Below are 26,452 nucleotides of genomic sequence, written 5' to 3' on the forward strand. Positions count from 1 at the left end.
GTTATTTCTGGGAATAGTCCTGGCCCTGATACCATTTAGAGATGTGTCAAGCATTTCTAAGTTCCGCTACTGGTTTAGGGTCCTTCACAGACCCTGTGCAGGTGGAGGAGAGCAAAGCTCCCTCATGCTCCCTCTTCTCCCCCTACCTTCTCTGCAATCCTCTGTGTGACAAAGTGTATTTGCCAGCATACTTGCACCAACAGGGGTTTCCTCTATACCACGAAAATTCTCTGCTGGCCAGATTGTGTCCCCTTTATGCCTCTTGAGGAAAGGAAAGGGACTGAATCTAGTTAGACAACCCAGTCCTAAGAATATTGAATTTGTAGTCAAAATAAATAAATGTTAAAGGTTCGACCTGTTGTACGAAAATCCTTGGATGTAGGTAATAAATGCATACTGTGCACGCTTCACTTCCTTCAGCTAGAAAAGGGCATGCCAGGAGGGGTTCTTTTCTTTCGCTGTGAGCTGTATACTTTGCTTGTCTCACACCTTGTTTCTAATCCTCTTCTCCTCGCACCTTTTTCTTCTTCCTTTTTTTGATGTGGAAATTGAAGTAATTGAACCAAAGTTACATCCATGGACGATGGAGTTACATGAGTGTAAGAGAGCAGAATATGGTCCCTCCTATTTTAAACCAGGTGGGTTAGAATGTAGGAGTGTTTTGTTTGATCCTAATTGCTGAGAGCACATGTTTTAACTTATTTTAGAACATTTTCACTATATGTGGATGGTGATGTTTGCCACTCCTTTCAACCTACATAAAGATGCAAGCTGATGCAGAGTGGCTTCTCTTTACCTTGAGACGCTGCAGTTGTGTTTCCCGTTCAAAGCCCATTTTAACACCAGTTTTGAACTGTAGTAGTAGGTATTGACTGCTTTTTTTTCTGCATTTTTAAAAAAACTGTCAGCAGAGAAAGGTGACAAAGTAGCAGCAGCTGCTCAAGGGGCCCTGCTGTTTCAGCAGTCCAGGCTGCTGGGGACTGTTTTTTTAAGTTTTCTGAGACATACTCCAGGCAATTGCGTCTGTACCAGCTTTATTAATTTAGTGCTTTGGTTGTAAGACAACTGTACATTTTTTGGTTTTGCTTTTGATTAAGCAAAAGAGGCCATGAGTGAGTTTCCCAACTTCGTTGCACCACTATGCCTCTCTCCTGACATGCTGCACCTCGGCTTGCGTTTCTGGTACTGACTGCGCTTCATTTTTTAAAATAACTCAGACTTGAAGAAGAGCTCTGTGTGAGCTCGAAAGCTTCTCTCTTTCACCAGCCGATGTTGGTCCAATAAAAGATATTACCTCCCTCACCTTGTCTCTGTGCTTTACTTACACAGTCTGCTGGTTGTGCTGTGGTGGAGCAACTGGTGTTGAGGGCAAATGTCACTTAAGGACTATGGATTGGAAATGTAGGTTGCGTATCGGGAAAATAATTCCCACCAGGAGGTTCTAATGTGGAATGGTCTCCCAAGAGAAGTGACAGATGTTTTGTTTGTTGAGTCACTCAGATCTGGATTGGCAAATTACTGGAGTATACATTAGTATACAGAAGTAAACAATCCTAAATTGACAAAGTGATGGACTAGATGACTGATTTTTTTCTATGAGTAATTTCTGATTATAGACTATGATCAAATGAAATTTACAGAAGTTATTTGTCAGAATAGTTGATCAGATATTGATAAATAATATTATGGTTAGGCCTTTGTGTAGATGCACAAAGAGCAACTCACATCTCTTTTGACTCTGAGCATAAGTCTGACGTATTTACATTCTCCAGCATCTCTTGAGCACATGAGCTTTGTTCTTCTAGCACCTCCAGGGAGAAAGTGTAGTAATGACCCCATTCCCTTCTTATGCTAACTAGCAAGGCTGGTGAGCCACAGAGGGAGTGGGTGTTCCACAATTTTTTAAGGAATGATGCATCCCCCTGCTTTCCAGGGAGCTCAGAATGCCTCAGAGTTCCTCCTGGTGTGGTGTGAGTTCAGAAACAAAGGAAAAATTAAATATCCAGATCAATGAGGCTTGAAGAGCTTACAGGCGCTTTGGTTTGTCTACGGTCTAGATATGGAGTGTGACTACACGAGTATTTACTGCATGGCAAGCTGCTGTGTAAATCTATAGTGCTCCAGCCTGCTGTACACTAAGTGTGCAGAACAGACTTCAGAGTGGGAGAGTAAGCCAAGTCCATAACCAGTGTCCGTGCTGAGCTACTACGACCCATGCTGAAGCCTGCATTGCACTGTCTTCACTGCTATTGTTACCTGCGCTCAGCTAGATTTAAGGTAGGTCTGATAGGCTAGCCCATGCTTGCTGTTTAAACATATCTTCTGTGCTGACAAAACTTAGTCCTAGAGTTAATGTCACAAAATTCTAAAAATACTGCTTTCTCCCTCTCACTGCAAAATAAATTAAAAAAACAGAAACATCAAAATGGGATATCTGGTAAATCTATACATACCTCTCAAATGTTCCTCGTTTTGGGGTGCATCATTTATTTTAGTTCCAGAATTACCCAGGTTCAAGACAAATTTCATATTCCCTCACTTTTATTGTTGAAAATTATTTACATCAGAAATAAAGTATCATGAAACTGTAATTATAGTTATTTACGCTAAAGAAATGAATCCCAGATCATCTTAAGTTTCTTACATGAATAACGTTTTTTGTATCTCTTATTTTTAGTCCCTTTTTTTCAGTTTTCCACATTTGAGCATTCAAAAGTTGAAAGTGAGTTCTGATATAGTCAAATAGGATAAAGTTAAAAAAAAATAGGGCCGTCGATTAATCACAGTTAACTCACGCGATTAACTAAAAAAATTAACTGTGATTAAAAAAATTAATTGTGATTAAACACAATTAACACTGTTAAACAATAGAATACCAATTGAAATTTATTAAATATTTTTGGATGTTTTTCTACATTTTCAAATATATTGATTTCTATTACAACACAGAATACAAAGTGTACGTGCTTACTTTATATTATTATTTTATTACAAATATTTGCACTGTAAAAATGATAAAAGAAATAGTGTTTTTCAGTTCACCTCATACAAACACTGTAGTGCAATCTCTTTATCGTGAAAGTGTAACTTACACATGTAGATTTTTTTTTTGTTACATAACTGCACTCAAAAACAAAACAATGTAAATCTTTAGACCCTACAGGTCCACTCAGTCCTACATCCTGTTCAGCCAATAGCTAAGACAAGCAAGTTTCTTTACATTTATGGGAGATACTGCTGACTGCTTCTTATTTACATCACCTGAACATGAGAACAGGCATTCGCATGGCATTGCACTTTTGTAGCCGGCATTGCAAGGTATTTACGTACCAGATATGCAACACATTCATGTGCCCCTTCATGCTTCAGCCACCCGTTCCAGAAGACATGCTTCCATGCTGATGATGCTCGTTAAAAAAAGAATGCATTAATTAAATTTGTGACTGAACTCCTTGGGAGAGAATTGTCTGTCCCCTGCTCTGTTTTACTTGCATTCTGCGATATATTTCATGTTATAGCAGTCTCAGATGATGACCCAGCACATGTTCATTTTAAGAACACTTTTCACAGCAGATTTGACAAAACACAAAGATGGTACCAATGTGAGATTTTTAAGGATAGATACAGTACTCGACCCAGGTTTAAGAACTGACGTGCCTTCCAAAATCTGAGAGGGACGAGGTGTGGAGAATGCTTTCAGATGTCTTAAAAGAGCAACACTCCGATGCGGAAACTACAGAACCCGAACCACCAAAAAAGAAAATCAACCTTCTGCTGGTGGCATCTGACTCAGATGATGAAAATGAACATGTGGCGGTCCACTCTGCTTTGGATTGTTATCGAGCAGAACCCGTCATCAGCATGGACGCATGTCTTCTGGAATGGTGATTGAAGCATGAAAGGGACATATGAATTTTTAGCGCATCTGGCACATAAATATCTTGTGATGCCCGCTACAACTGTGCTATGCGAATGCCTGTTCTCACTTTCAGGTGACATTGTAAGCAAGACATGAGCAGCATTACTCCTGCAAATTGTTACCAAACTTGTTTGTCTGAGCAATTGGCTGAAGTAGGACTGAGTGGACTTGTAGGTTCTAAAGTTTTACATTGTTTTATTTTTGAATGCAGTTATTTTTTGTACATAATTCTACATTTGTGAGTTCAACTTTCATTATAAAGAGATTGCATGACAGTATTTGTATTAGGTGAATTAAAATATAGTATTTCTTTTGTTTTTACAGTGCAAATATTTGTAATAAAAAATAAGTGAGCATTGTACACTTTGTATTCTGTGTTGTAATTGAAATCAGTATATTTAAAAATGTAGAAAATATCCAAAATATTTAAATAAATGGTATTCTATTATTGTTTAAAAAAATGAATCACGATTAATCGCACTGTTAATCTCTTGACAGACCTAAAAACAATTCCTAAGTATTATGACACATAATTGTTACTGTTTACATAATATTTCACATCATTTTAGTTTAAATAGTCTCCAGGATTCCAAACACTCAGGAATGTATTTTAAAGCCTGGACCTTTCAAAGCTGAATGTCATAAGTACACAAATGATCAATATTCAACTGTGAGAAATCCTTGGTGCCTTCTTCTCTGCTGAGATCTTTGCTGAAGTGTTGTTATACTTGCATATGGGTCTGAGGAGTTCATGGCATAGGCTTCTTCATGTGGGAGGTGGAATAGATGTAAGTAAGGAAGGATTTGTTGGGAATGTGGTTTATTTACTTTTATTATCTTTCCAGCCTGCCAGTGGGCATGACTGGACTGATCTGAGGCTCTAGTGGCTGCGTGGGCCATGTTTCAACTTGAATTATAAATAGAGCCTCATGCTGGATATCTGATCCAGGCTGGGTCCAGACCTGGGGGAAATAAAAGGGGCAGTATCACTATGTTAATATAATCAGATCCCATATGCTCTAGGTGTTCATCCCAAGATTGTGGATCTTTTCAGTATATGTCCCTAAAGTTGTACTCATGGGAAGATTCTTGCTTAAAAATTCTGTTGGTATATTATCTACATGAGTATGCTGCTGCATTTCTCTCTTCAATTGTTGGGCTTCTCTCTTCATTTCTCCAAGTCCTCAAGGCTGTTGGTAACTTCTTGTGAATTTTAATTACAGAAAAATGCTGATTACTGCTTTTTTTTTTCTGGAGACTTTTTTTTTGCACCTTAGTGATGGGCTTTACCCAATTAATTACTGAGAGGCAAAATAAAGCATATCACAGTACAGGACATAGCTAGTCTACTGGGAAAATCTATATTTGAGGAAGTATCAGTGTGGTTAGAATTTAAGATTACTTGTGTTTCTTGGAAAAATCATACATTAAAATTTCAGATTGGGGGAGAGCATGGTGCATCATGGGAGATGTAGTCAAATTACAGGACACAGTCTACAGAGGAAAAGGGCAACATAAGGCAGCCAAACTACAAATCCACAAGGCACTGTGGCAGTATTTCAGAATCCATTTTTTCACTCAAATAATTTGGATTTGGATTTTTCTCCTCTGTCAGCATTTTGTATGAAGCTCCCCACTCCATTTTACCACTAATTCTAGTAATTAGGCATGCAACTACCTGGTTTGCAAGCACAAATACCATTTGCAAATTCACAGCTAAGGTTTTCTGTCCACTTAAACTAAGGTAGCAAAAAGGAAGTGTGCCAAAACCTAGGCATATAAATTTAGAGCCCTTTGTAAATTTGCCTGTACGTGTCTTCACTCCTGATAGAATGCCAGACGTTGTGGAATCTTACAATATGGCTCATCTTCTGGAAATGAAAAAGCATGGAAGAAAATGGATAGTTGGTTGAAAGAGACTGGATTTGAGAGGGACAGGAAGCTCTATCAAGGTTTGGTTCAGGCATGTACAGAGCTATAGTGGAGATAAAATACTGTTCTATCTGCTGTATATTCAGCAAAGAATTGCCCAATAAAGTTATACAGGCTAGTGAAGAATCTGCTCCATCCAGACTTATTTTTCCCTAATTCAGACTCATCATTTGAAAGTTGTAAGCAATTTGCCATCTTGTTTTGATGACAAAATGAATTGTGTTAGAGCAAGTCTCTCTCTTGGCAAGTAAACAATGTCAGAATGGAAAGGTGAAAGTGTCCTCTCTAACCTGGTTGAATTTGATCACAGATGCCCTCTTGAGTGTGTTCCAAGGAGTTATCTAAGGACTTGCAAGATGCAGTTTTTTAAACTTCCGGCCATATAAACACCTTGAATAGGTACCAGGAATTTCTCCATCTCTCTGAAAATTATATGTTTGCTCCTTTAAAGACCTTTTGGGGAGGGAAAAGACCGTGGACTCATTATAATATTTTGATACACAGGTTTGAGATAAAATGTACTGAAGTGCCTAAAGTCACTGATTGAAAGTCAGTGGGACTTAGGTTCCTTAGTCATTTAGGCACTTTTGAAAATTTTACCTTTGGTGATTAGAGACTTGCTTTTCCCCCTTTTTAAGAGGTGATGAAATTCAGCACAATGAGACTAGCTAGGTATATTTGTTTCAGTTAGTCTGTATAGAAGTAGACCATTCATCCTTCAGAATTGCTCCACGAGATGATGGGAACTTCTGCATGCAGAGTACCTAGGTGGGTAAATATATAATCAATTATAATGAAACCTCAACACATGTTTGAGTGTAGATTTCAAATATAGTGTATGATTTTCCTTGCCACGGATTCACAGCACGAGAGAACAATTTAAGTCTCGAGTGGACTATATAGAGCAACGAAGAGGCAGCCTAATGCACAGAAACTAGTTGGCAGGTTTTATAGTACAAAATGGAGGAATTGCCTTAGCACAGTCAGCTGATTTTGAGACTCTTGAAACTACCAGCTTTTATGCTCAAAAAGCTGATACCTAAAATCTTAGCTATTGTTGCCACTGCAAACTCCTGGGCATCTACTTAAAGAGTACTCGCTGTGTCTTCATATGTACCAAAAGGTGTAGAAATCAGAAAGCTTAGACCGATTCAACACTACAAAGCATACGGTACAAGAAAATTAGTCCAAAAGCCTGGAAATAGGAATTAGAAAGAAACAGTGGGAAATAGTAGCAGAAAAGCTGGATACAGCGTAAAAATATCGGTTAAAACTATAAATACACAGTATTAATCTATGATACAATGAGCATGTTAGTAGTACAGCACCAGACATCCTTTGCAGATGATGCTGGCATTGTACGATGAAATGGGAGATGTTACAGACATGGTTTTGTATTGTGAACCATTCAAACATTTTATGGAAGGATAAATAAAGTTCATGTGTAAAATGCTACCAAATTCCCCATCCATTCCCTCCCATTGTTTATCTGGACCCAGGGAAAGCTAGCCAGTTGGGAAATATATCCTCCAAGCTACTGAGAGTAACATTTTCTGTCCAATCACTGTGTTAATGTCTATCAAAAAGAGCATGAAAAACACGGGTGTCTCTTTTAGATAGTCCTTTGTCATTTCTGTTGATATTTTCTGGCGGGCATAAAGATAGGTATGTATTGTCAGACTAGTCATCTGTGTGTGTAGAGCAGAGAGCTTGTTGGGTACAATACGTATTATAGTGCATTTACCTGAACCTTCAATATGGGCATTCTATTCATTAAGCTCTTTCCAAGGTTGGCAGAAGTTATTCTTGTGGGAGAAGAGCTACGTATCAACAAAATGTGTTTCTGGTTAGATTATAAAACCTTGGTGGAGCTGATCAGTTGGCAGCCTTCCAAATCAGAATCTGTCTTGCACCTGTTTCATTTATTTGTTTTATGCAGACTCTAGTTCAACATACTGTAATATTGAGGGAAAGCAACCAGATTCCACTAATCAAATTGCTAATGCTACCTTCCTTTAGTTCAAGAAATTCCAGACACTAATGCCCAGTCTGCAGTTACAATATGAGAGCAGTCTCTAGGGGGTTGGAATATAATTAGAAATGTGCCAAATTTTGCAATGGAAATTTTTCTGTATTAGAAGCCTGTAAGCACTTATGCTGCTGGTGGCTAAGATTACTATGAGGATGAATATTAAAACACAGCAGAATTTAGAAATCAAAAGACAAACATTCCCAGTACAATGTCGATTTGATTTGATTTGTTATTCACATGGACTTAAGGGGTTATTTAGAGCAACACCCTGCTAAAGAAAATGGAATAAACTATTGGGACCACTTGACAAGCTATAGGCAGTTATATTATTTCTGGTAAGTTCAGGTGTCATATGATCATGTTCCGCCTACAATTAGACAGGCCTATTGTATCTGGGCTTCAGCAGGTCTGCTTCATAAAGATGGTGCTGTATGTAAATTGTTACTTTAGACAATTTCAATCAAAATTTTGCTGAATGTATTACAAAACTCCAGATTGCATAGTCTAGGAATCACCATTTCTGAAGATGTAGATGTGTTGGATAAGTGCAGTTCAATTAAATATCATAAGATGTATTCTTTTCTATGTAATTTTGAATGTCATTGATTTATATAATGGCTAAGCATAGCAAGGGGACATTTATTGCCTCTTGTCTGAGTCTCCCTATCTTTTCAGAACATCTCCCTAATAATGACACGGGAGCTTTCGATGAGAATCCAGATTACCCATCAGCAAAGATTTTTGCTAATATCACACGTGTGTGTGTGTGTATATAAATAAAAATCTGGGTACAAGGTTGAAGATTTAATTTCCATAAGGTTATAATTTTTCAAGTTCAGTGTAATTCTCTACAATGGTAGCGTGCAAGTGTATTCTAACCTGTTTCGAGTTCTTGCTAATTTTCTTGTTCTAGTGAATCATCTTTCTTTGTTCCAAAGTTACATTTTTAATTGTTTAGTTGCTTGCTAAGCTATGACATTTTTGACCCAGCATTCAACTGTGCTCCAAATTTTTCCTGTTGGATTTGGAGTAGAGGAGGGGGATTAGGACATGTTTTCCTGTGTAACACTGTTTGAACTGCAACTCACTGCGTGCTGACAGGTGAAGAAGTAGTTGTCAACCAGATTTAAAGTTACTGTCATGTTTACACAGCCACACAGAAGAGGTTGAGAGAGGACAATGCTGTTGTTTTATTTTTTTTTTAATTAAATACCAACAGCTACTGGACCATAACAACACCCTTTAGTTATCATTAGTGTTTTAGATTTGCATCTTTTTAGAGATGTTTAAGCCACTTTTCATGTCAACAAGTGTCTTTCAGTATGCTGCTCATCAATTTCTTCAAAGATCAATGCACTGACACTTCTAGCTTTGAGGCCACATTTTCAGAGGTTGGTACAGATAGGCACCTACTGGGATTATCAAAAGCACCTAGGCATCAAACTCCTGGGCACCTCACCACTTATGAAGATCCCACTATGTTTTTGACATAAAAAGCAACTTCAGCATCTCAGAAAAGATGCACATTGCAAACATTAATGATAACTAATGTCTACCATGTGGCTGTGTAATCATGACAGTAACTTTAGTTCTGGCCCTTAGTTCTTATACAGTAGCTCCTCACTTAACGTCCTCCCGGTTAATGTTGTTTTGATGTTACATCCATGCTCTATTAGAGAACATGCTCGTTTAAAGTTGTGCAGTGCTCCCTTATAACGTCATTTGGCTACCTTCTTTGTCCAGGGCTTGCAGGATTCTCTGGAAGAGCAGCGACTTTATTAGACTGCATTGCACAACTTGTAACCAGAGTGGGCTGGCAGCCCCCCCAGTCAGCTCCCCTACACTCCCCCCCCCTCCCAGCGCCTCCCACCCACTGGCAGACTCCGCAGATCAGTGCCTTCCCCCTTCCTCCTTCTCCTGCCTCCTGCCTGCGGCAATTAGCTGTTCTGCTGTGTTCAGGAGGCTTGTAGGGGGAGGAGCGAGGACGTGATGTGCTCTGGGGTGGAGGTGGAGTGGGGGTGGGAAGAGACAGGGCAGGGGAGGGGACTTCGGGGAAGGGGTGGGGTGGGGGTGGGCCTGAGGCAGAGCCGGGGGTTGAGCACCCCTTGGCAAATTCAGCGCCTGTGCTTGCACAGTAGGGGAAGCTGCTGCTCAAGGCTCTTCCTAGCCTAACATGGCAGCCTCCTTGCCTGCCTTATTGTCTGCAGTGGACTGTGCCTGTGTGGGGTAAGGCGAGGGCAGCTCCCAACTACAGGACTGTACAGTACGTATTGTAAACACACACCACGTGCACTCTACCCAGCCTCCACAGCGATTCACCGTTGCTTTATGGCTCAGCCGCCGCCCTGCTCGGGAATAGGGCGCTACGCCAAGCGCATGCGAGGCCACCAGCTGCCTGCAAAGGGGGTGCACAGCAGCAGCCCTGCCTTGCTGTCTTGTGGCTGAATAAACAATGTTCCATCTGCTCCCCCCACCCTTCGCTGGAGGGAGGTAAGAACACAGGAGGCAGCAGCCAGCCCAAAGCAAGTGACAGTAATAACATTCCAGTGCCTTCTTCGCTGTAGCAAGGGGGAGAAGCAGCGTAGAGAGGCACAGAACTTGGCCCTGCTCCTATGAAAGTCTGGGAAATCCACGAGAGCTTTGCCATTAACTTTAATGCCAGCTGCATCTCCCTGTCCCTGCATGCACACACAGAAGGGAGGGGCACAGCCCAGCAGTAAATGTTATTTTCCTCCTCTTACTACATTGGCTGCAATGCTGCTCAGGTGCTGAGTGCATGGTTACTAGGGGAGATACAGCAGGGCCAGCTTCTCCAGGGCACCCTAGAAGACAGGCCTTTGGTCCTCCAGCAGGGCTCCTGCGAAAGTAAGAACCTGCAAGGAAGTAAGAACCTCCTTAACTAGTCCTAGCCTAAGCACACAGGGCTTCCAGTAGGAGAGCAGATTACCATGGAGAATGACATGGGTTTTCCAAATTCTTTCCCTTGCAATAGTTGATTGATGCTGCATGACCCTGGCCACTCCAGGCTGAAGGGAGTGAAGAGTAACACTTGCATGTGCCGTCCGGAGGAGCATCACCCAGCATCATGAGTCAAAAATGTCCAGCAAGTGATAGTGGAGTGCCTAGCAGTAGCAGTACCACTAGCAGCCAGAAAACCATTAGTTTGGGTACTAAATTAGATATTTTAAGGGGTTTTGATGCAGGTGAGCATGCGGTAGACATTGGCATCACTCTAGATCGTACTCCAACCACTGTGAGAACAATTCGGAGTAATTCCGACAAGGCCAGGGCTAGTGCTTGGTGTGTAACGCCACTTAATGCTACGACAAGAAGTCAATCAAGAAGTAGTTTACTGGAAAACATGGAGTGTCTTCTCTCACTGTGGATAGAGGACCAAAACCAGCAGAACATACCTCTAAGTTTGCTAGTGATACAAGCTAAGGCAAAAAGTTTGTACGACAATTTGAAGAGAGACCAAGGTGAAGGATCACAGACAGAGACTTTCACAGCAAGTCGGGGATGGTTTGATTGGTTCAAGATGTGCTTCCACCTGGATAACATCAAGATGTCCAGTGAGGCAGCTAGTGCTGATACAGCAGCAGCAGCTAAAAAATTCCCCGACTATCTCAAGAAAATAATTGAGGAAGGTGGCTATTCCCCTAAACAAGTCTTCAATGTTGGTGAAATGGGCCTGTACTGGAAGAGGATACCTGTGTTGTCTTACATTTCCCGAGAGAAGAAGACAGCACCTGGATTTAAAGCAGCTAAAAACCACCTAACTTTGCTTCTACGGGGTAATGCTGCCGGAGACAGGAAGATGAAGCCACTGACAGTGTACCAATCTGAAACACCACACACTCTCCAGGGATTTTCAAACGAACACCTTCCAGTCATTTGGAGATCCAGTAAGAAGGCATGGATAATTGGAGCTATTTTTTCAGAGTGGCTGACTCTCTATGCCGCCCCTGCATGAAAGAAATACTGTGCCAAGGGAAATCTTGATTTCAAGATTTTATTGCTTATTGATAATGCAACGGCTCATCCAATCATCCTGGATGACCTGTGCAAAAACATCAATGTTGTCCACCTAACACCACATCACTCATCCAACCCATGGACCATGGAGCCATCACTGCATGTAAGGCATATTACTTACACCGTACTTTCGACCAGCTCATCAGAGGCACCGATGGGGAAGGCAAACCTACAATTCAGCAATTTTGGTGTGACTACAACATCCGCAAGTGCATCAATAATATTGGTGAGTCCTGGGCTTAAGTTACTCAGGCATGCATGAATGGCGTGTGGGAGAAGTTGTGGCCTGAATGTGTCAATGACTTAAAAGGATTTTAAAATGTTGTTCCCGCTATGAAGAAAGCTATCCTCAGCTTGGCCAAGAAAGCAGGTTTTGATGAGTGGAAGAAGCTGATGTTACACAACTTCTGCAATCACATGGAGAAGAGCTAACCAATGAAGATCTGATGCAACGAGAGGTGATGAGAGCAATGGAAGAAGAGGGCCAAGAAGTAAAAGAAGAACCAACCCATCGAAATTTGACTAATAAACATCTTTCTGAAGCTTTCCAGATGATTGAAGACAATCCTGGACAGGGAACGCAGCTCCAAAGTGATTAGGGGAGTTGGTCATCTAATGACTTGCTAGAAAAATGTTTACCAAGAAAAAAAAAAAGGAAAGCAAAACAACAATCTCTAGGTGTGTTTTTTCAAGTTTGGAAAGTTCAGCAAGAGGAGCAGCTGGACAATCCACCCTCTTCCACTCTCTGACTCCACCAAGCTTCATACTCAGCAATGATGATTGTAGTATTAAATTGTTTGTTTAAAACCATTTCAAACTTATACCTGTATTAAATTGCTTGTTTAAAATTGTTTAAAACTTATACTGTAGATGTATACACTGCCTTTTGTCTGGCAAAAAAAAAAATTCCTTGGAACCTTAACACCCCCCTGCCCCCATTTACATTAATTCTTATGGGGAAATTAGATTTGCTTAACATCGTTAAAGTCACATTTTTCAGAAATATAACTACAACGTTAAGTGAGGAGTTACTGTATAGCCAGCTGGATATTATTTTCCATTTTGCTTACATAACTATCAGGGATGTGCCAAAATATCTGGATATGTTAAATGTTTTCTTTTAGATGCAAAAGTTGATGCAAAAATTGAGAAAGGTGCTGCTTCCATAATCACTGGATTCAGTGAAATGCTGGGTTTCTTTTGGCTGTGATGTGTCTTGAAGGACTAGAGCAAAGCTTTAACAATTTTAACTAAAAATTTGCTGGCCTTTGATGATACATGGCAAGAAAACTGAGAGATTGTATGAAGTCTCTGAAATAGTTGGGCATGAAAAAAATTAAAGCACCTCCGAATCTGAATTTGGAGAGACTTTAACCTCAATCACCATGGCAATCAGAGGATGCTTCTCTTTTTTTCTTTGGATAGAGTTTTAAATCTGGAGTTTTCTGTGAGCAGTTCTTCCAGAACCTAAGCTTGGCATTGTCATGAATCATTACACCAATATGAGGTTGAGTATTACATTGCATTTCAATATGTGCATATTTGAATGAGAAAGTAAAAGGCGCCTACCATCCCCACACATGGCCTTGAGGCCAGATGCAGTGCTGCAGGTATTTCAGTCCTTAATTTCCACAACTGGGTTGATGATAGGTTTAGTAAGGTTTTTATTATCGAACAGTGCCCCTCCCCCCTTTCTGGGGGTCTTATTTATTAACAGCAAGTTCAACAACAACATAAGAGACTTCTCCCTAGGCCCTTCTCTCTCTTTAGTGTCACCCGTCCAGCTGAGCTCTGGTAGCCTTTTATTAAGTCCAGGTGCTTGTTAGCCAATAAGCTGCCAGTCAGCCGCCTAGGTGATTCATTACTAACAGGTGGGACAAGAAGGGCTTGTTCGCTTTAAAAAAGCCGATCACTGGTAGCCTTGGCCAGCCACCCTGGAACACAGAACACTGGAAGTTTATTAAATGTATCAACTCTTTTTTAAGTGAGCTGTAGCTCACGAAAGCTTATGCTCAAATAAATTGGTTAGTCTCTAAGGTGCCACAAGTACTCCTTTTCTTTTTGCGAATACAGACTAACACGGCTGTTACTCTGAAACCTTTTTTAAAACGTTATTTAAAATGTTAAGAGCAGTGTTTCTTAATACACAGTATTTATCTATGATAGAAAAATACAAAAAGCCTATTAGCTGAGCTACCAGAGCTCCTTTTTTTTTCTTTTTTCTTTTTTTGTTTTTAACATTAATGGGTGTGGTAGCAGTGCTTTGATGCCCTGGGTGCTGAGTTTGAATATCACTTATGATTTCTATATGTGAAATGATCAACTGGAGTGTATAACTTTGCACAGTCACAGATAATTGGAATGTAACATTTAATCAAAAGATTGGCAACTTTTATCGGGTACAGGGTTTGTAAGTCTGTTGCCATAGAGTATTTATATTTAAAGTTCCTGGTAATTGAGTACTATACAATGAACGTGTTAATGTGTTGGGAAAGGGATGTTTGTTTGTGCAGCACTAGCATTTCAGGAAGCCATGAAAAACAATTCATATGCATCTTTGTTTTTAAGTAGCATGGATGGTGTCTGATAATGTCTGAGTAGGCTAATTATGACAACAGCAGACTGGCAACATTTCCTTTCTTGAGGCCTGTGGCAGATTTAGAGAGCAAAAAAGAGAGAGGCATACAAAGACAAATAAAAGGTAAATCATGCAGAATACCTTAATCAGCCTCTTGTGAACTGCTTGGATGGTATAAATAGGCAACTTGATACACAGCAAGCATCTATAACCTATGGGAAAGTGCCATTGTCAGTAGCTAATGAGTGGAGTAATTGCTCACTGCCTCTAGTAAAATCAACTTTTTTTTTAGGCCTACCTGAAGACTTTTGACATATCCCATTGACATATGAAACTGTAGGCCCAAGGTTTAACCAAACATATCTTAAGGTTGAACTTTGACTGCACATAATAATTCACCAGAAATTTCATCACTTTAATGCCTTTTTATGTACAGCATATGTCCCCCTAGTATAGCCTCCATAAGGCCCTATGTCCTATTAGTTAAATTGTACTGCTTCAGTGAAACACCACTGGAAATGATGGAGTGAATTTAGGAGCACAAACCTTGTTTTACACCAGTTTGAGTCATACAGCTAAATCCTCATACACTAATTTGCAGGTGCACCAGTGAAACACATGGCACTGGGTCTGCATGGGGTGCAAGAAAGGTCAAAATAGAGGACAATAACTTTCTGTTGCTGGATCTTGCCTTTTAAAGAGGTTCATACCCACCAACACGCATTTGGAAGAATTCAGATAGGAATTCAACTTAAGACTCTCTAGAACACTTTCAAAGTGGTATCAATATCACAAGACCGGATGAACATAGTAATTAAAGGTTTCAGAGTGGTAGCCGTGTTAGTCTGTATCAGCAAAAAGAATGAGGAGTACTTAGAGACTAACAAATTTATTTCGGCATAAGCTTTCGTGGGCTAAAACCCATTTCATCAGATGCCTGTATGTATCCATGTATCTGATGAAGTAGGTTTTAGCCCACGAAAGCTTATTCTCACATAAATTTGTTAGTCTCTGAGGTGTTACAAGTATTCCTCATTCTTTTTACAGTAATTAAAGCAGTTCTTGGTTTTGATTTCCATTATTTCTAAAAGAAAATATAGTTTTCCATTTCCACTCTCTGGCTGATGTACCGTCTTGTGGAGTGTGCCATCATGTCCTTGACAATTGTGACCACTCCGTTATTTTTATTTTCAGAATTGGAGGCTTTGTTGCATCCAAGGTTATGTCTTTACATCTTCTTAATTATCCCAGGGGAGCAGCATTTTACAATGTCATTAAGAATTTTCCACTCTATCAGTATATTAACTTGAACATGCATTGTATGCCATACTTTAATACTTCAGGCTGATTCAAATTCCAGTAAAAGTCATAGATACTGTAGCGGGGCGGTGACCTGCTCCAGCCCTGATAGGGTTAAAGCCAGCCCTGGTAGAGGGCTAGGGGCTGGGAGAAAAGCCCAGGCTAATTAACGGAGCAGCCGCAGCTGTGGCCAGTTCAATCAGGGCCCAGCTGGCCCTTATAAGAGGGCAGTGGGCCAGGAGCAGGTAGTCTCTTTCTGATGGCAGAGAGGGAAGGACCTGGCTGCCTGGGAGCTAAACAGGAACCTGAGGTGGGGCAGTGCTGGGGGAAAGGCAAGAGGAGCTGGGGAGCTCCCTCCTGGAAACCCCCCAGGCTGCAGGGCCTTGTGCGGGGCATAAACAGGTTCTGGGGCTGCAAAGGGGCAGGCTGGGGCTGGGTAGAGACAGTGGGTCCTACCCCCCCTTGCCTATAATGACTGGCTTTAACAGATTGTTGTCGGCCCCAGTGAAAGGGGGCTAGATGGTGACTGGCAGTAGCCCATAGGCTGAGGCAAGGTGGGATTAGGGGGCTTTGGGGTTCCCTGGGAAGAGGAGACCCAGAGACTGGGTGGATACTGCTGGGGCAGAACCCCCCAGATAAAGGGGCACTGGGGTCTGGAAGGGACACAGGGGACAGTGAGAGGCGGGACACCGGTCGGCAGGGGGAGCTCTGGAGGCTGATGAGCTAATTCCCTGCATGACCAGTGGGAGGTGCCGCAGGGGTGAGTCTTGCCATGCTACAGATACACATAGCAGACACCTCCTGCTGTGTTGTTTTCACTGGTAGCTCACCATCACACATGGTACCCTAATTCAGTACCTAATCTAAAAGGTAGAAATACAGAATGTAAAGGCAAAAAAATTGCAGGCACTGTACTTCTAGCTAATTGCATACTAGTTACGGGTTATTTATATTTCTTTCAATTGTTCAAGAAAATGAGACTGTGGAAGTTCACAGGCATTTCTCTTTTCTAAAATTGATCACTAAAATCTTTTTCTAGATGCTCCTAAATGAGGGATTATTCAGGAGAGCCATAACCATGTATGTTGTTAGACTATTTTGACAACGACCAATTTGTAGATCTTTCTGTTTTGATTTTTGTGGTTTTAAACACAAGTGCATTACAAAACATTCCATTATTTTTTCTTTCTTTTTGTCTGGATCCCAGCAAGGGCAGTCAGGGGCAAAACTGAGACTGGGAGTACCAGAGGAGTTCGTAATCCAATCCACGCAGGGTTGATACTAAGGGTCAGAATCAGGTTTCAGGGTCTGAGTCAGGAGGCAAAGTCCAAGTCAAGCCAGGAATTCAAGAGCAAGGAGCTGGAACAGTTATGACAAGTACAGAAGATCTGCACTGTTGTCTGGACACTTCCTAGAATGCGCCTTGAGTTTATATAGGGCAGGGAGCCATGGGGCTGCTGTCCATCAAACCTTTGAGGTCGAGCTTTCCATGGGCCACAGCAGGTCCTAGGAAGTGGAGCACAAGTTGGTTACAGCTTCTGTTGTTGGCAGCCTGGAGATGTCAGTTGCCTGGGAGGTCTAGAGGTTTGAGTTTTAGATCTGTGGAGCCCTACACAATCAAAGCTTGCTTAATAAGGAAAGAACATGACTTATGCGTTGCCAGCCTTATGATTCATCGTGATCACTTATATTAAACAAACACTGGGAATATTTGCTGCTCCTACTGTAACAGCAAGAATTCCAATAACTTCACTGCATTTTGAGCTCTGATTAGAATATGTTTTTCTGAATATTTTCCTAAAAGAAATGTGCTATACTCAATATTTTGTCACAGGTGTTGTTATAATATTTTCTGGTATTTGTTTTCCATTATCTCCTACTGCCATCACTGGCACTTCTAATATACACAGGCAATGTCTTCCAGTGATTGCCATTAGGAAATATGACTGGAGTACTTGTAAGCTTCCGCACTGCAATGGCTGCCACTGAGCTGCTTGTGTGTGCCAGGCTGAACACTTTTGATACCACACTCTCTCTCCATGTTTTCAGCTTACAGAGATTAGCCTGAACAAAAATCCCCAAATCCAAATGCTCTTGAACTGCAGAGTGGTTTGGGATCCTGAGCTACACTTTAGGGTTGTCTATAATTAGCTGAATCAGAGATTTTTATCCAAATCCCATTGAACGGTGAGGGATTTGAAATTTGGATGAGAATATGAATTTTGCAGCTGTGCCAGAACCATGCTGTTACTTTCTCATGTTTTTACCCTGTGGTAAATATGGAACAATATTCACAGTAGCACAAGAAACACTGTCCCTAACACATTCTGTACTTAGTTCATTGTGGTAGATGCAATTATTTCTGTTGGCGTTTCTAAAAACAATACTTCTGATAAATATGCATTTTAATCATCCAGTCACTTTCAAATTTACCTTTATGCTTTGCCAGATGTCATAATCAGTTACCTATTCAATCATCCATTATGCCATCTCTGCCAAGGAATAATGCTTTAAGGTCATATCTGCAGTAGTTGACCTTGCAGTTGATGCATGCTCTGGAGATTCACTTTAGCAGTTGTGGAATTTAATGTCTCTTTGTGTTTCTGTGACTTTTATTGCTGTTTTTCCCCCCTCCCACTTTGCATTAATATTGATCTACATTTCACTGTATGTGATGTAATAACATTAGAAGACAAAACATAGTTTTTACTCTAGGTCATAAAGGCTTATCTCAGAAGTGATTGGGAATAAATGAATGAATTATCCTCAATATTTATTTTCACAGGGCTGTAATTATAACCCAGTCTTCATTTGCTTATGAATGAAAACCATATATGCTCATTCCAAAAATATTAGCAAGGCCTTGTTTACAGATTTTTTTTTTTGTTATCAGATATAATTTGTGTATGCCTGATACACAGAAGGAGATGCAATCTGAAAATCTGTTTGCATAACAATGTTATACAGAGCGTTAAGAACAGAATCAATAATCTGCTTCAGATTTCTAATTATTGCCCATAAATGTATGACATAGACAGAAAAATGTTAGTATATAAAGCAGTCTGAAGGGTTGGCTGACACATGGTCGAGTAAAACATGAAATCTGCTAAAATAGTTATGAACTGGCAACGTGCCTTGGGATAGAGACACCAGGGAGCAATGTTAAACACTTCATCATTCTTGCCCTCCAGTGTCTGATGTTTCTGATTTCTTCTTTATTGATTTCAACTAAAGAAAATATAGAGGAGTATAGAGATGACCCATTTTGTTGACAGATACACGTGTTACTCTCATACTGCCAGCAAATAGTTTAGACATCAGGAATAATGGCTGGTAGGCAACAGATAAACACAATATCCTGTGATTTCCAAAGCTTTTTTTTTTTGTGAATCGGAGGGCAGAAGTTAAAGACACAATCCACTTTCATAGTCACTGTCTTATTAAATTTACTGAAAATTAAAAAGGCTATGGGTTATTGTCATTGACCATTTTTAGGGACTAGTACCATTATTGCGTTCTTTTTGCTTCATGGAAGTCTCTATATATTTTCAACAAAACTCATATTTTCATTTTTTTTCTTGCCTGAGTTATGAGCCTGATTTACTCATGTTGAGCCTAATTCCACCGCTGGCCTGCAATTTGTGTAGTTATTTGACATCATTGTAATATGAATGTAAAATGTCATAGTTCTGATTCAGTAGCATTTTATATGCACTTGACACTGGAGTAAAATGACTGCCCAAGTTGTTGGGCAGTGCTGAATTAGACCCATCCACACACACATACACGCCCCAGCACCACCACCACCACCATCCTAAAATAATGGTGCACAGATATAGCATCTGAGACCATGAGCAACTGTTGCACAGTGTTGCTAATGTCATTCAGTCCAGTTCATAAAACAATCATGCCTAACTGGCACAGGACTTCCACTGTTTACTCAGAAAATATGGCCTTTTCAGGTTAGGTTTGGGCTTTGGAGATGCATGAAATCCCACTTGCTTCATACTCAACTAGTCACTTCTGCAAACTACTCACTAAAAAGCTGTGAACTGGAAAAGAAAAGAGCACCCAACTTCCAAGAGAAAACTATGTATTTTCTTATGAGTATATAGCAGAGGCATTCAGTATACTTGCCTGGGCACAAACCATGTCTTGCTGTTTTGTTTACTAGCCCTGGTCTACACTAGGACTTTAGGTCGAATTTAGCAGCATTAAATCGATGTAAACCTGCACCCGTCCACACGATGAAGCCCTTTATTTCGACTTAAAGGGCTCTTAAAATCGATTTCCTTACTCCACCCCTGACAAGCGGATTAGCGCTTAAATCGGCCTTGCCGGGTCGAATTTGGGGTACTATGGACACAATTCGACGGTATTGGCCTCCGGGAGCTATCCCAGAGTGCTCCATTTTGACCGCTCTGGACAGCACTCTCAACTCAGATGCACTGGCCAGGTAGACAGGAAAAGAACCGCGAACTTTTGAATCTCATTTCCTGTTTGGCCAGCGTGGCAAGCTGCAGGTGACCATGCAGAGCTCATCAGCAGAGGTGACCATGATGGAGTCTCAGAATCACAAAAGAGCTCCAGCATGGACCGAACGGGAGGTACAGGATCTGATCGCTGTATGGGGAGAGGAATCCGTGCTATCAGAACTCCGTTCCAGTTTTCGAAATGCCAAAACCTTTGTCAAGATCTCCCAGGGCATGAAGGACAGAGGCCATAACAGGGACCCGAAGCAGTGCCGCGTGAAACTGAAGGAGCTGAGGCAAGCCTATCAGAAAACCAGAGAGGCGAACAGCCACTCCGGGTCAGAGCCCCAAACATGCCGCTTCTATGATGAGCTGCATGCCATTTTAGGGGGTTCAGCCACCACTACCCCAGCCGTGTTGTTTGACTCCTTCAATGGAGATGGAGGCAATACGGAAGCAGGTTTTGGGGACGAAGAAGATGATAGCTCACAGCAAGCAAGCGGAGAAACCGGTTTTCCCGACAGCCAGGAACTGTTTCTCACCCTGGACCTGGAGCCAGTACCCCCTGAACCCACCCAAGGCTGCCTCCTGGACCCAGCAGGCGGAAAAGGGACCTTTTAAAATACTATACATGGTTTAAAAGCAAGCATGTGAAAGGATTACTCTGCCCTGGCATTCGCGGCTCTCCTGGATATACTCCCAAAGCCTTTGCAAAAGGTTTCTGGGGAGGGCAGACTTATTGCGTCCTTCATGGTAGGACACTATACCACTCCAGGCCAGTAACACGTACTCGGGAATCATTGTACAACAAAGCATTGCAGTGTATGTTTGCTGGCGTTCAAGCAACATCCGTTCATGTGTTATCCTCAGGAGAGTGAGATATAATCCATGGTCACCTGGTTGAAATAGGGTGCTTTTCTTCAGGGGACACTCAGAGGAGCCCATTCCTGCTGGGCTGTTTGCCTGCGGCTGAACAGAAATGTTCCCCGCTGTTAGCCACAGGGAGGGGGGAGGGTTGAGGGGGTAGCCACGCGGTGGGGGGAGGCAAAATGCGACCTTGTAACGAAAGCACATGTGCTATGTATGTAATGTTAACAGCAAGGTTTACCCTGAAAGAGTGTAGCCAGTGTTTTATAAAATGTGTCTTTTTAAATACCGCTGTCCCTTTTCTTTTCTCCACCAGCTGCCTGTGTTTCAATGATCACAGGATCTTCTCCTTCCCAGAGGCTAGTGAAGATTAGAAAGAAAAAAAAACGCACTCGAGATGAAATGTTCTCCGAGCTCATGCTGTCCTCCCACACTGACAGAGCACAGACGAATGCGTGGAGGCAAATAATGTCAGACTGCAGGAAAGCACAAAATGACCAGGAGGAGAGGTGGCGGGCTGAAGAGAGTAAGTGGCGGGCTGAAGAGAGGGCTGAAGCTCGAATGTGGCGACAGCGTGATGAGAGGAGGCAGGATTCAATGCTGAGGCTGCTGGAGGACCAAACCAGTATGCTCCAGTGTATGGTTGAGCTGCAGCAAAGGCAGCTGGAGCACAGACTGCCACTACAGCCCCTGTGTAACCAACCGCCCTCCTCCCCAAGTTCCATAGCCTCCACACCCAGACGCCCAAGAACGCGGTGGGGGGGCCACCGGCCAACCAGCCACTCCACCACAGAGGATTGCCCCAAAAAAAGAAGGCTGTCATTCAATAACTTTTAAAGTGCTGTGTGGCATTTTCCTTCCCTCCTCCACCACCCCTCCTGGGCTACCTTGGTAGTCATCCCCCTATTTGTGTGATGAATGAATAAAGAATGCATGAATGTGAAGCAACAATGACTTTATTGCCTCTGCAAGAGGTGATCAAAGGGAGGAGGGGAGGGTGGTTAGCTTACAAGGAAGTAGAGTGAACCAAGGGGCGGGGGGTTTCATCAAGGAGAAACAAACAGAACTTTCACACCGTAGCCTGGCCAGTCATGAAACTGGTTTTCAAAGCCTCTCTGATGCGTACCGCACCCTCCTGTGCTCTTCTAACCGCCCTGGTGTCTGGCTGCGCATAACCAGCAGCCAGGCGATTTGCCTCAACCTCCCACCCCGCCATAAACGTCTCCCCCTTACTCTCACAGATATTGTGGAGCACACAGCAAGCAGTAATAACAGTGGGAATATTGGTTTCGCTGAGGTCTAACCGAGTCAGTAAACTGCGCCAGCGCGCCTTTAAACGTCCAAATGCACATTCTACCACCATTCTGCACTTGCTCAGCCTGTAGTTGAACAGCTCCTGACTGCTGTCCAGGCTGCCTGTGTACGGCTTCATGAGCCATGGCATTAAGGGGTAGGCTGGGTCCCAAAGGATACATATAGGCATTTCAACATCACCAACAGTTATTTTCTGGTCTGGGAATAAAGTCCCTTCTTGCAGCTTTTGAAACAGACCAGAGTTCCTGAAGATGCGAGCGTCATGTACCTTTCCCGGCCATCCCACGTTGATGTTGGTGAAACGTCCCTTGTGATCCACCAGAGCTTGCAGCACTATTGAAAAGTACCCCTTGCGGTTTATGTACTCGCCGGCTTGGTGCTCCGGTGCCAAGATAGGGATATGGGTTCCGTCTATGGCCCCACCACAGTTAGGGAATCCCATTGCAGCAAAGCCATCCACTATGACCTGCACATTTCCCAAGGTCACTACCCTTGATATCAGCAGATCTTTGATTGCGTGGGCTACTTGCATCACAGCAGCCCCCACAGTAGATTTGCCCACTCCAAATTGATTCCCAACTGACCGGTAGCTGTCTGGCGTTGCAAGCTTCCACAGGGCTATCGGCACTCGTTTCTCAACTGTGAGGGCTGCTCTCATCTTGGTATTCATGCGCTTCAGGGCAGGGGAAAGCAAGTCACAAAGTTCCATGAAAGTGCCCTTACGCATGCGAAAGTTTCGCAGCCACTGGGAATCGTCCCAGACCTGCAACACTATGCGGTCCCACCAGTCTGTGCTTGTTTCCCGAGCCCAGAATCGGCGTTCCACAGCATGAACCTGCCCCATTAGCACCATTATGCATGCATTGGCAGGGCCCATGCTTTCAGAGAAATCTGTGTCCATGTCCTGATCACTCACGTGACCGCGCTGACGTCGCCTCCTCGCCCGGTAGCGCTTTGCCAGTTCTGGTGCTGCATATACTGCTGGATAATGCGTGTGGTGTTTAATGTGCTCCTAATTGCCAAAGTGAGCTGAGCGGACTCCATGCTTGCCTTGGTATGGCGTCCGCACAGAAAAAAGGCGCGGAATGATTGTCTGCCGTTGCTCTGACGGAGGGAGGGGCGACTGACGACACGGCTTACAGGGTTGGCTTCAGGAGGCTAAAATCCACAAAGGGGGTGGCTTTACATCAAGGAGTAGTTCAGGCAGGACTTCACGGAGGGTTCCAATAAGAAATGGTGCACCTAAGTTATTGTTCTTATTGGAACAAGGAGGTTAGCCTGGCCTCTGATTGATACATGGCTAGATCTACCTCGCAGCACCTTCTCTGTGAGTGACTGCAGTGTGACCTAGAGGAATGAGTCCCCTAGACAGGGCAGGAGGCAAATGAGTACAAAACAAATCTGGTCTATTTCTTGTTTTGATCCACTCCATCTATCTTTTACATCTTTGGCTGGCAGCAGACGGTGCAGAAGGACTGCAAGCCATCCTCATCTCTTGCCTGCCTGGCAGAAGATGGCACAGTACGATTGCTAGCCATCGTCATCTCTTGCCTGCCCGGCAGAAGATGGTACAATACGATTGCTAGCCATCGTCATCTCTTGCCTGCCCGGCAGAAGATGGTACAATACGACTGCTAGCAATCCGTATTGCCTGCCTGCTCACCATTAGACGGTTCAATACGACTGACTGCAGGACTAAAGAGAATGACCTGGTCAAGTCACCAAAAATTTAGTCCCTGCGCCCATGTCTGCCCAGGCGCTCCCAGCCGACGTGGCCAGGAGCACCTCGGACATGACGAGGACGGGTACCAGTCATACTGCACCGTCTGCTGCCAGAAGGCAATGGGTTGCTGCTACTGTGTAGCAATGCCGTACCGCGTCTGCCAGCACCCAGGAGACATACGGTGACGGTTACCTGAGCGGGCTCCATGCTTGCGGTGGTATGGCGTCCGCACAGGTAACTCAGGAAAAAAGGCGCGAAACAATTGTCTGCCCTTGCCTTCACGGAGGGAGGGAGGGAACAGGGGCCGGACAATATGTACCCAGAACCACCCGCGACAATGTTTTAGCCCAATCAGAGTGCTCCATTGGGCTGCTCTGGACAGCACTCTCAACTCAGATGCACGATTGTTTGCCGTTGCTCTGACGCAGGGAGGGGCGACTGAGGACACGGCTTACAAGGGTAGAGTTCACGGAGGGTTCCAATAAGAAATGGTGCACCTAAGTTATTGTTCTTATTGGAACAAGGAGGTTAGCCTGGCCTCTGATTGATACATGGCTAGATCTACCTCGCTGCACCTTCTCTGTGCGTGACTGCAGTGTGACCTAGAGGAATGATTCCCCTAGACAGGGGAGAAGGCAAATGAGTACAAAACAAATCTGGTCTATTTCTTGTTTTGATCCACTCCATCTATCTTTTACATCTTTGGCTAGCAGCAGACGGTGCAGAAGGACTGCATGCCATCCACATCTCATGGCTGCTCGGCAGAAGACGGTGCAATAGGACTGCTAGCAATCCATATTGCCTGCCTGCTCACCATAAGACGGTTCAATAGGACTGACTGCCGGACTAAAAAAAATGACCTGGTCAAGTCACTAAAAATTTAGTCCCTGCGCCCATGTCTGCCCAGGCGCTCCTGATCGACCTCACACAGGCGACCAGGAACACCTCGGACATAACGAGGACGGCTACCAGTCGTACTGTACCGTCTGCTGCCAGAAGGCAATGGGTTGCTGCTACTGTGTAGCAATGCCGTACCGCGTCTGCCAGCACCCAGGAGACATATGGTGACGGTTACCTGAGCGGGCTCCATGCTTGCGGTGGTATGGCGTCCGCACAGGTAACTCAGGAAAAAAGGCGCGAAACAATTGTCTGCCCTTGCCTTCACGGAGGGAGGGAAGGAACAGGGGCCGGACAATATGTACCCAGAACCACCCGCGACAATGTTTTAGCCCAATCAGAGTGCTCCATTGTGACTGCTCTGGACAGCACTCTCAACTCAGATGCACGATTGTTTGCCGTTGCTCTGATGCAGGGAGGGGCGACTGAGGACACGGCTTACAGGGTTGACTTCACGGAGGGTTCCAATAAGAAATGGTGCACCTAAGTTATTGTTCTTATTGGAACAAGGAGGTTAGCCTGGCCTCTGATTGATACATGGCTAGATCTACCTCGCTGCACCTTCTCTGTGGGTGACTGCAGTGTGACCTAGAGGAATGATTCCCCTAGACAGGGGAGGAGGCAAATGAGTACAAACAAATCTGGTCTATTTCTTGTTTTGATCCACTCCATCTATCTTTTACATCTTTGGCTGGCAGCAGACGGTGCAGAAGGACATATTGCCTGCCTGCTCACCATAAGACGGTTCAATAGGACTGACTGCCGGACTAAAAAAAATGACCTGGTCAAGTCACCAAAAATTTAGTCCCTGCGCCCATGTCTGCCCAGGCGCTCCTGATCACACAGGCGACCAGGAACACCTCGGACATGACGAGGACGGCTACCAGTCGTATTGTACCGTCTGCTGCCACAAGGCAATGGGTTGCTGCTACTGTGTAGCAATGCCGTGCCGCATCTGCCAGCACCCAGGAGACATACGGTGACGGTTACCTGAGCGGGCTCCATGCTTGCGGTGGTATGGCGTCCGCACAGGTAACTCAGGAAAAAAGGCACGAAACAATTGTCTGCCCTTGCTTTCACGGAGGGAGGGAGGGAAGGGGGGGACTGACGATATGTACCCAGAACCACCCGCGACAATGTTTCAGCCCCATCAGGCATTGGGATCTCAATCCAGAATTCCAATGGGCAGCGGAGACTGCGGGAACTGTGGGATAGCTACCCACAGTGCAACGCTCCAGAAGTCGACTCTAGCCTCGGTACTGTGGAAGCACTCCGCCGAGTTAATGCACTTAATGCACTTCTGTGGGGACACACACACTCGAATATATAAAACCGATTTCTAAAAAACCGACTTCTATAAATTCGACCTTATTCCGTAGTGTAG

At 43.3% G+C, this 26,452-nt stretch overlaps 1 long non-coding RNA gene across 1 annotated transcript in view; it reads left to right on the plus strand.

Annotated features, from left to right (window-relative positions):
* The window catches only part of LOC141992880 (uncharacterized), a 469,706-nt gene extending 447,785 nt beyond the window's left edge, over window positions 1–21,921 (plus strand). The window contains exon 3 of the long non-coding RNA XR_012640682.1: window positions 21,451–21,921. This is a non-coding gene — a long non-coding RNA (uncharacterized LOC141992880). The remainder of the gene's footprint in view (window positions 1–21,450) is intronic.
* The last annotated feature ends 4,531 nt before the right edge of the window (window positions 21,922–26,452 follow it).

This window comes from Natator depressus, chromosome 8 (genome assembly GCF_965152275.1).
Source record: "Natator depressus isolate rNatDep1 chromosome 8, rNatDep2.hap1, whole genome shotgun sequence".
Classification (NCBI taxonomy): Eukaryota; Metazoa; Chordata; order Testudines; family Cheloniidae; genus Natator; species Natator depressus.